At 38.0% G+C, this 8862-nt stretch overlaps 1 long non-coding RNA gene across 1 annotated transcript in view; it reads left to right on the top strand.

Annotated features, from left to right (window-relative positions):
- Positions 1-5966: 5966 nt before the first annotated feature.
- LOC117297487 overlaps positions 5967-8862 on the top strand; it is a 31541-nt gene continuing 28645 nt past the window's right edge. The window contains exon 1 of the long non-coding RNA XR_004519891.1: positions 5967-6210. This is a non-coding gene — a long non-coding RNA (uncharacterized LOC117297487). The remainder of the gene's footprint in view (positions 6211-8862) is intronic.

The raw sequence follows: 8862 nt of genomic DNA, 5'->3' as shown, positions 1-8862 counted from the left end.
GCACGAGTGATGCTTTGTGCACAAACGCCACGGGACCGCAAGATGACAAGCGCGTCATTCTGCACGCGCGTTGAATATGAAATACACGTTTGAGGTTTTTTTTTATAGACCTTTCTTTTGTCACGAGTCACGTGACAAAAGTTTGTTTACTTGTGTGTAAATGTATACAGATACGAACTTTACAGTCGAATAATCATGGTTTTTAGCCGCTGTTGCTGCAAAAATTGGTTCGGATCAAAAGAAGGGTTAAAGTTCTTTCGCTTCCCTGAAGTTGACAAGTTTCAGGATCAAAATAAAACGTGGATAGATGCCGAAACACGTCCGCCAGCGCAACAGGCATAGAATAGATTGGCAACCTTCACATGATCATGATGATGACCGGATATGCATGGGGGATGCATGCATGCATGGTGTGACCACTTTGTGTCTGGTAAATCATTCATTATTTCCGTGTTATTGCAAGTACAGACTCTAGTCTATGTTGTTAGTTAGCGTTTTCCTCGATGGTTGGATTATTCATATTGGAAACAATGTCACATAGAACTGCCAGTTTTCTCATAATAATAAATTTGAGACATCACACATTTTCTTCCTGTTCCATCTACCTCCCAAAAATGGTTTAGAGAATTATATAGAGAATAGTGCATTTTTTCTTTCATTTTCACACACAGTCCCACAACACGAGTATCACACATTTTCATGTATCCACATTTTGCTCGCAAAGTATAAAGAAGGGTTACCGTCACTTGCCAATGAACTGATCGTTTTAAAAGTCAGAATGGAAGGGGCCTACTTTATTTAACGTTTAGTTTTTACATGTTCAAAATTTTGTTCAGGTAATTAATTAAGGAAGGAATTAGGCTAGTTTAGTTATCGGTTGGTTCTACACCTGGTGGAAACAATGAACAAAGGGTCTAAATTCCTTAGGTTATTATTCCTACACTTCCATTGTAATAATTAATTTATATGTATGTATGGAATAAGACTTTTTTTTCTGTATACTACTTTGAGGCTTTATTACAGAGGTTATCACAACCTTTTATTTTGTTTCCTTCTTTAATTTGTTATATACAGCAATGGAGTAATACCAGGAACAACAACACAAGAGCCCTCTAAGGAGAAACTAGACAGGAAAGCTCATCACCACCATTATTTAGTCAGCCTGTTAAAGATACTTTGTAATAACTCGAACCCATGTCCGCCTTGTGACCAGGAGAACGGAGACCAGACAACTCGTCCGCCGGACAACTCGTCCGTTCGGACAACTCAATGGTTCAGACAACTCAACGGTTCAGACAACTCGACGGATGATTTATTCAACCATCGGCCAACTCGACTTGGGGTCAAGACAAGTCGACGGATGGCCTAGTCGGGAGAAGGAGGCTTACGATGAGATCGAGTGCTTCTAAAATATGTAGTTTGTGGATAAAAAACATGTCGTCTTGCTTGAATCCATTGATCACATGGCCTAACAGACACACAGCAAGAAGATGTCGTCTTGCTTGAATCCATTGATCACATGGCCTAACAGACACACAGCAAGAAGATATCTTCCAAAAGCTTTCAAGAAATAAATTAAATTGAGGAAAGCTACAGTAATAATCAACTGTTTTGAATTGTTTACACAACACACATCAGATCTCAAACTTCGAGCACAAACATACAGCTACTCTACATCACATCACTTGTTAAATAGAATTATGTGGGTAAAGAGGAAACAAGGTTTAAATAGACTAGCTCTGGTGCTTCTGTTCAGCAGTGTGGGTTCGAATCCTTGTCGTGACACTTGTTTCCCTGAGCAAGACACTTAACTTTAATTGCTTCTCTCCACCCAGAGTAAATCGATACCTGTGATGGCAGAGATGGTTCTTGTGATTGATTTAGCCGAGTAGCACATACAATTATTTGTTATTGTTTCACATGCTGTATACTTCTCATGGAGCTGAGATGGTTTGAGAACTGAATTAATGCACAGTGATGACCAGGGGGAATAATGTTGGAAGTGCTTTGAGACGCCCTATGGGTGTGAAAAGCACTCCATAAAAACTGGTTATTACTCTTATGGGTTGATGCAGGTTTGATTTTGATATTCAGCTGCAGCTACAACACAATAAATCAAATATTTGTGGATTTCAATTTGTTTCTATGATGTCTAAAACGGCCCTACAGTAATTGATCATGCATGCACATTCACAAACCAAATCAAATCAGGATACAAACACGGTTGTATTCGTTTTAAATTGTTTATTCATATTATCCAAATTTATTTATTGTAAATTATTTATATGTAAAATATAATTTGTTAAAATTATACATATTTAGACTTCAAGATTAAAGGTGGAATATATTATCTTTGTTGAAAAATATGTGCAAGTAATACACTAATAAATTTGTTTTTAAAGATGCATTGCCATAGTTTGGTCAAAATTTAAGGTCACAAATTAAAGGGGCTATCTCATCTGTCCTGCGGCTGTGCATGGAAATATTAACTGATGAACCCACCACATGATAACATACATCCCAGGCATGGCCATGCCCTTCCAGGATGTAGATGCGAGGGTGCCCAGGGTGTAGGTCACCGAGTGGTGGGTTCATCATTAATTTATAGTTCCATGCACAACTGCAGGACAGGCGAGATAGTCCCTCTCAATGTGGTACATTGCTATTTGGTAGGGGTAGAAAAGTTATCAACTTTCATATGATACATTGATCATTGAATGGTTCTTCGCCATCAAAATTTAATACGAAATTGCTTGTTACCAAGTTAGTTTTCTGCTAACAATTAGTTTGAGTAACTACCAATAGTGTCCAGTGCCTTTAACCTCTCTGAGGAACAAATGTATTTAAAACATGTTATTGTCCTATATTTTGCTAAAAAAATGTACATTTATTTGAACTGTTTCAAAAAATGAAATTAATATTTTTGTGCACACAGCTTGTACAAATTGTTGGACCTTCTTTATTGTTGTTCCCGCCTAATTTTCATGTTATTTTCGTTTTCTGAAGGTGACTGTTTCCTTATCTTCGTCTTTTGGAAGGAGAGAAAATATACAAGCGTCTGGGTTAATTTGTCGAAGTGTGTACAGATCAAGACTTTATAGAGTGGCTTTTAAAGTGACATCCACGTTAGATTTTACTGACCTGATCTGTTCACACCTGTCATAACGTGGTTTAAAGGGTCTATGTACTCTTTTCTAACACAAAACACAATGTCCACAAATTTACATTACACTTCCACAGTTTGAAGATAATGAACGTAGAAAGCCTCCCTTAAAATATTACTTACTGAGGTGCTGTAGTTTTTGAGAAATGAGTAGAACAATGTCACAATTTTTTTTTTTTTTTTTTTAAAGTACTCGAATCCTAACAAAATGAAGATCTTTGACAGTACATGGTTCGAGCCCTGTTCCTTTGAGAAAATCTTGGTTCCATATGGATGCTTTCTCAGTGCAGGCCTGCGTCGTATACTCCAGCCGATTTGCTGCCTCCAACTTGAACAGTATTGCCGCAATATAGACTACACGCTTCTCCAAGGCTGATTAAAAAGCAAAAAGAAAAAGCAGGACTTGTTATTAATTTGGTTGCCTATAGGTTACGTGCCCAAATCTACATCTATTAACAACTCTCAACCTAGGAAACAAGACCGCCCCGAAAAATGTACCTTCAACAAAGGCGCCCCTGGCAAGCTCGCCCCTAGCATTGTCGACCCCCGATATAGAAAGCAAAACACGCACAGGAAAAGAAAACGGAAAACGTGTTGTACGTATGGCCTATCCCATCTAAGTTATTAAAGCAAAACACGCACAGGAAAAGAAAACGGAAAACGTGTTGTGTATGTATGGCCTATACAACTAAGTTATTGTAATGTACTGCCAACGGGTCCTTGTTTGCTCTACCTGTAGCCAAAAGCAGACAGAAACTAGAGCTAAATTGCATTTGTGCAAAAATGCAGAGCTGTTTCGTCAACAAAAATTTCAAATTTCTCAACTGAGTTTTAAATTTGTTGGGTATTCAAAGCAATTTGCCCAATGTGGCATAAATACAAAAAAAAATTTGGATTATACCATATTCAGATAGCAATTTATGTGTTAAAGGTGCAAAAATTGAAAAAATCATAAAAAATCATGTGATGACGTCATCATGACGTCATTTCACATTTCATTAGAACTTGTCAATATCCAACAACCTACAAAGTTTCAACATGATCGCATAATTACTTAGGGAGTTATATTAGTTCAAAAAGTGTACCTTTGAGGCCAAGTCACGTGACCCCCGATGACGTCGTAAATCTTACACTTCACACATGTGATGGCTGCCTGACCGTAAACATGTGTGTAAAATTTAAAGTGATTACAAAAAACTTCACCACAGACATCTTCAAAAAGTCCATTTTGAAGAGTTTTCAACCTGCCGCTAGAGGGCGCTGTTGCAATTTGTGACGTCATCAATTTTTTTGTTGAACTGCCCACCCTTGCTAGACACTTACGTTCTGGAAAGCAACTTCATAACTTTTACCACTTTTGAGTTACAGGGCACTTCCGTTTTTGGCCCATTACGACCGGAAGTAGAGGTCATGTGAGGTCACGCACACAAAATAAAATAAAGACCTAATTTATCCCTACCCAATCCCGCAAACAGGAACTTACGGTCTCTTTTCGCTGATTTGATATAAATTTTTAAACACTTACATAAAACATCTTTAAGATGACGTCACGTGACCAGTGATGACGTCATCATGACATCCTTGCTTTAGGATTATTATTGCTGAAAGTTTCATTGCAATTGCTCTTTGGGAATTATGCAAAAAGATTTTTATTGCACCATAACCTTCAATCCCTGAAAGTTTCATTGCAATTGCTCTTTGGGAACTATGCAAAAAATTGCGATTACTGAATCAGACAAATAAAAAAAATAAAAAAACCAACAATAATACAAAAAACTTTAACAAAAACAAGAGCTGTTTTGCTGCGCTTCGCTACAAAACAGCTAAAAAACAAAACTCAAATTCCGTTCAATATGAGACACACTGATTTGTTTATACTTTGAGAACGACAACTTATTCGTTGCTCACTCACTGAACTCAGCATTTGGTCTGTCTACACAACTTAATCATACACAATTCATTGCCAGAAAGGGCGCCACAAACCACGCTCACATTGATCTGAGTACTTAACCATTTATTGTGTTACTTCTTTAAACTTTTAATCCTTTTAAGAAGATTTTATTTACAACGCATTCAAGAAACATTCTAAATAGCAAAACCAATTATTTGTGAACAATAAACAAATACACCACCCCATTTTAAAATCGTATTATGTTCTTTGAGAACAGCACAATACGTATACACAAGTAAAGTATGAACCAAGCCAATAAGCTTCATCAGTTTGTATCACTGGTTTGACACGACTGGGAATATTTACATACCCTAGTATAGGTCAAGATGCCAGACCATCGCAGGTCCTTGCCGGTGTCCCAGGGAAATCTGTCAGTCGGAGATTCTGTGCTTAGTGCACAAACGCCACGGGACCGCAAGATGACAAGCGCGTCATTCTGCACGCGCGGTGAATATGAAATACACGTTTGAGGTTTTTTTTTATTGAACGCTCCAGCGATGCTGTTTGTTCAACTTACAAAATGGCCGCACAAACACACGCTGTGAGATGCCAGTTTTGTCAACTTAGAAAATGGCCGCCTGTGCGCATGCCGGAGCGCGTATATAGGCCAGTGCGCCCTCTAGTTCTTATATATAACTCTATGGGAAAAAACATGTCCCATGACCACCACATCACAACCTTGTTAACAGGAAATGGTGTGACTATTTTCCTAACTACCAACATCATTATAAGACCATAGAGTAGATATTAAAACAATTATGATGTCTTGATTTCACGAGAGATCTCGTTGTACGAGAGTTCGGTTGTTAGCTTGTTTTGATTACGAGAATAGAACACAAAAGAAGACGCATATTTACATCGCATATGTACATGGGTGCATAAAGCGCTTGCCTTTCACTACTGGCCTATTTACAGGCAATACATGTATAATAGATTGTGCTTGTTTCCTATGTCACAAGGGTTGTCTCGGGGCTGTCCTGTTTTCCTTTCTCTGGAGAAAACATACACTCTTTCTATCTCCATTTTCAAAGGTGCCCATTCCTAGCCTTGCAGTTTGTTCATTCGTAGCCGCTTCCTCCGCATCAGTTTCTTAGCGGTGAGTAAGGATAGCCTCCCAAACTATACAATTGTTGTTTTTTACACTTTTGGCTTTGATTACTCTTTTGACATGAGTTCATACCTTGATGTACGAGATTCACCTCAAAATACCTTCGATTTAGGTCCAGTACCCTTAAACAGTTGTATTGATAGAGGTCTCTTTAATATACTGCGATTGGACTCATACTTTTTTGAAAGGTTATTTTCGTCGGTTGTCGTCTTCTACACCAAACTTCACAACGCCCAATCAGCAAAACTAATTAACTAATGTACATTATCAAGGAATTGCTGCAATATTAAAGAAGACGTAGTCTGAGTGTAAAAACAATTAGACAATTACATTGATTTTTAAAACCAAACCGACTACTTTTCTGTTTTACAAACCCATTGCTATCTTGCAGTATCATTTTCCAACTAGGCTTAAACAACTACGTAGGATTTGAAACTCAATTTGCATGGTGGAAATACGATATGGAAATGTTTGCGGTAACGCCATGTAATGACTATCTGTAAACGAGTTGGGGTGGTTCTGAAAAGAACCGTTGGTTTCAATGCGACGTTTCGATCAGTATGCTCTGTACGTCTTCTGGAGAAAGCTGGACTCTGATAATGCACGCTGCTTAAGTACTGTGGATGCGGATTAAGCAGCATGGTGTTAAACAAATACATAGTGTTAAACATGGTGTTAAACAACTACATTATATTGGTTTTAAATATATCGGTGTGGGTCGTTACGCCATACCGAACTCACACCCCATGGTACCAACAAAACCTACTTTCGTTTTCAACACAATGAATGGTGTGCAAACACCCTGAAGGCATACCAATGAATAGGTTTATTTTGCAGTTGATACCCTGTCATGATTTAAATGTCAAATAGGGTCACGTTCAGTGTTAGAATTTATTTAGATTTGTGCGAGCTTTTGAATGACGCACGGATTTTGTTTAGCTCTGTATTACAAAAAACAAATCTTCAAAAGGTTGTGTGCCTGATGTGTTTTAAAGTTCAAGCCAGTTTCAATCTTGAGTTGCAGACACTTTTCCGGAAGAAGAATTTTAAAAAGCTGAAATGAAAAAGAAAAAACACAGAAGAGAACCAAGAGGTTCATAACAAAGCCAACCAAGTAAAGCTCGAGCACCAAGTGTCAAAAAAGTCTTCCTCATAACATATTATTCGTGTGTTACTTTTACTAGTGAAACCGAAGCTGGTCTAGTTCGGCAACTAAACAAAACAAATAAAAGAAATTATTGGAAGGGAGGGTGTTGGAAACATTTACGACTTGCTGACAACACATGATGTTCCCATACAAACTATAAAACTAATTAATTACTTATTAGTTACTAAACAAAACAAGTAAAATAAATTATTGGAAAGGAGGTTCATGATATTGTCATATACCAGTTGACACTGGCATGCCTACTTATTTTAGACTGTACTATGCGTTCGTCGACATTGTTCTGTATATAGTGGTTTGTTGTTTAAGTGTGCACTGAACATACCCGGATGCTACCCGAATGTGTCTATGGAGGCATTCAATTCAGTCGCTCCCCTTAGAATAAGATACATGTCATTTGTGTACTTATGTCATTTCATGTAGCAACACGATATGTAACGCTAAAACAATATCGACCTAATAGACATCTCGTGGTATGACAAACTTTCAACTCGAATTTCACAGTTACAAATGAGTGAATGTTTTAATGCGTCACTCTTAAGAACCCCTTTCACGTGTTTAATAGAAATATTGATAACATGAACAAGGTTGAGAGGGCGAGACGGGCCATCAATCGTAATGTGGGTGGTCTGTTTAGGTCCTCGCCCGGTGGTTTGATTAACCATCCTCAAATAGTGTGGTCGAATCGTGACTTATTTATCCACGACGGCATCCACCTTTCTGACACAGCTTGTCATTTCTTGATTTCTAATTTTAATGATGCACTTCGCACTTTATTTCCATAAAAGTTATACCCAACTGAATTAATCTTGAGGCTATTTTGGCGGCGGTCATCTCGATGACCGTGTGGCGGTATTTCATTGTTTACACCTCAATAGTCCTCAGGTATATTCATTCAGCTGTTATAATTTGCTACTTTGGGGTCTTTGTTAAATGTATTATGATTATTATAACTATGGTATTCTGCGTTGACGGGATGAAACATATTTTAGTCGCTTTGTCTTAATTTGCCAACAACCGGGGAATATGTGCAAGTTCCTTTGCAAACCTTTTATTTTAACGCTTTTGGTTTCGCGGTACAGCCTCGTCCGGAAACCTGTATGCAGTAGTAGTTTTGGCGACCTCGCGGATTTAGCTACGGCCGGAGGTCAGTTTTGCTATTGGTTGATTTACTGTTATTGATTTCGCGGAAATCAGTTTGGCTTTAATTGCTTTGTTTATTACTTTTGATTTCGCGGATTTATGCAACTGCCGGAAATCAGTTTGGCTTTAATTGCTTTATTTGTTACTTTTGATTTCGCGGGTGATGCAACTACCGGGAATCAGTTCAGCTTATTGGTTTGCATTAAACACATTTTAGAAGATCTTGCGGATGGCAGGCAACTGCCGGAGATCTGGTTTAGTTCTATAAAATACAAGCATTTTGTTATGGCTTAGCTCATTGCAGCATAAACAAATAAAAGGCTGCTCAGGCC

Source organism: Asterias rubens, chromosome 12 (assembly GCF_902459465.1).
Source record: "Asterias rubens chromosome 12, eAstRub1.3, whole genome shotgun sequence".
Lineage (NCBI taxonomy): Eukaryota > Metazoa > Echinodermata > Asteroidea > Forcipulatida > Asteriidae > Asterias > Asterias rubens.
This window is presented reverse-complemented; position numbering and strand designations above follow the sequence as displayed.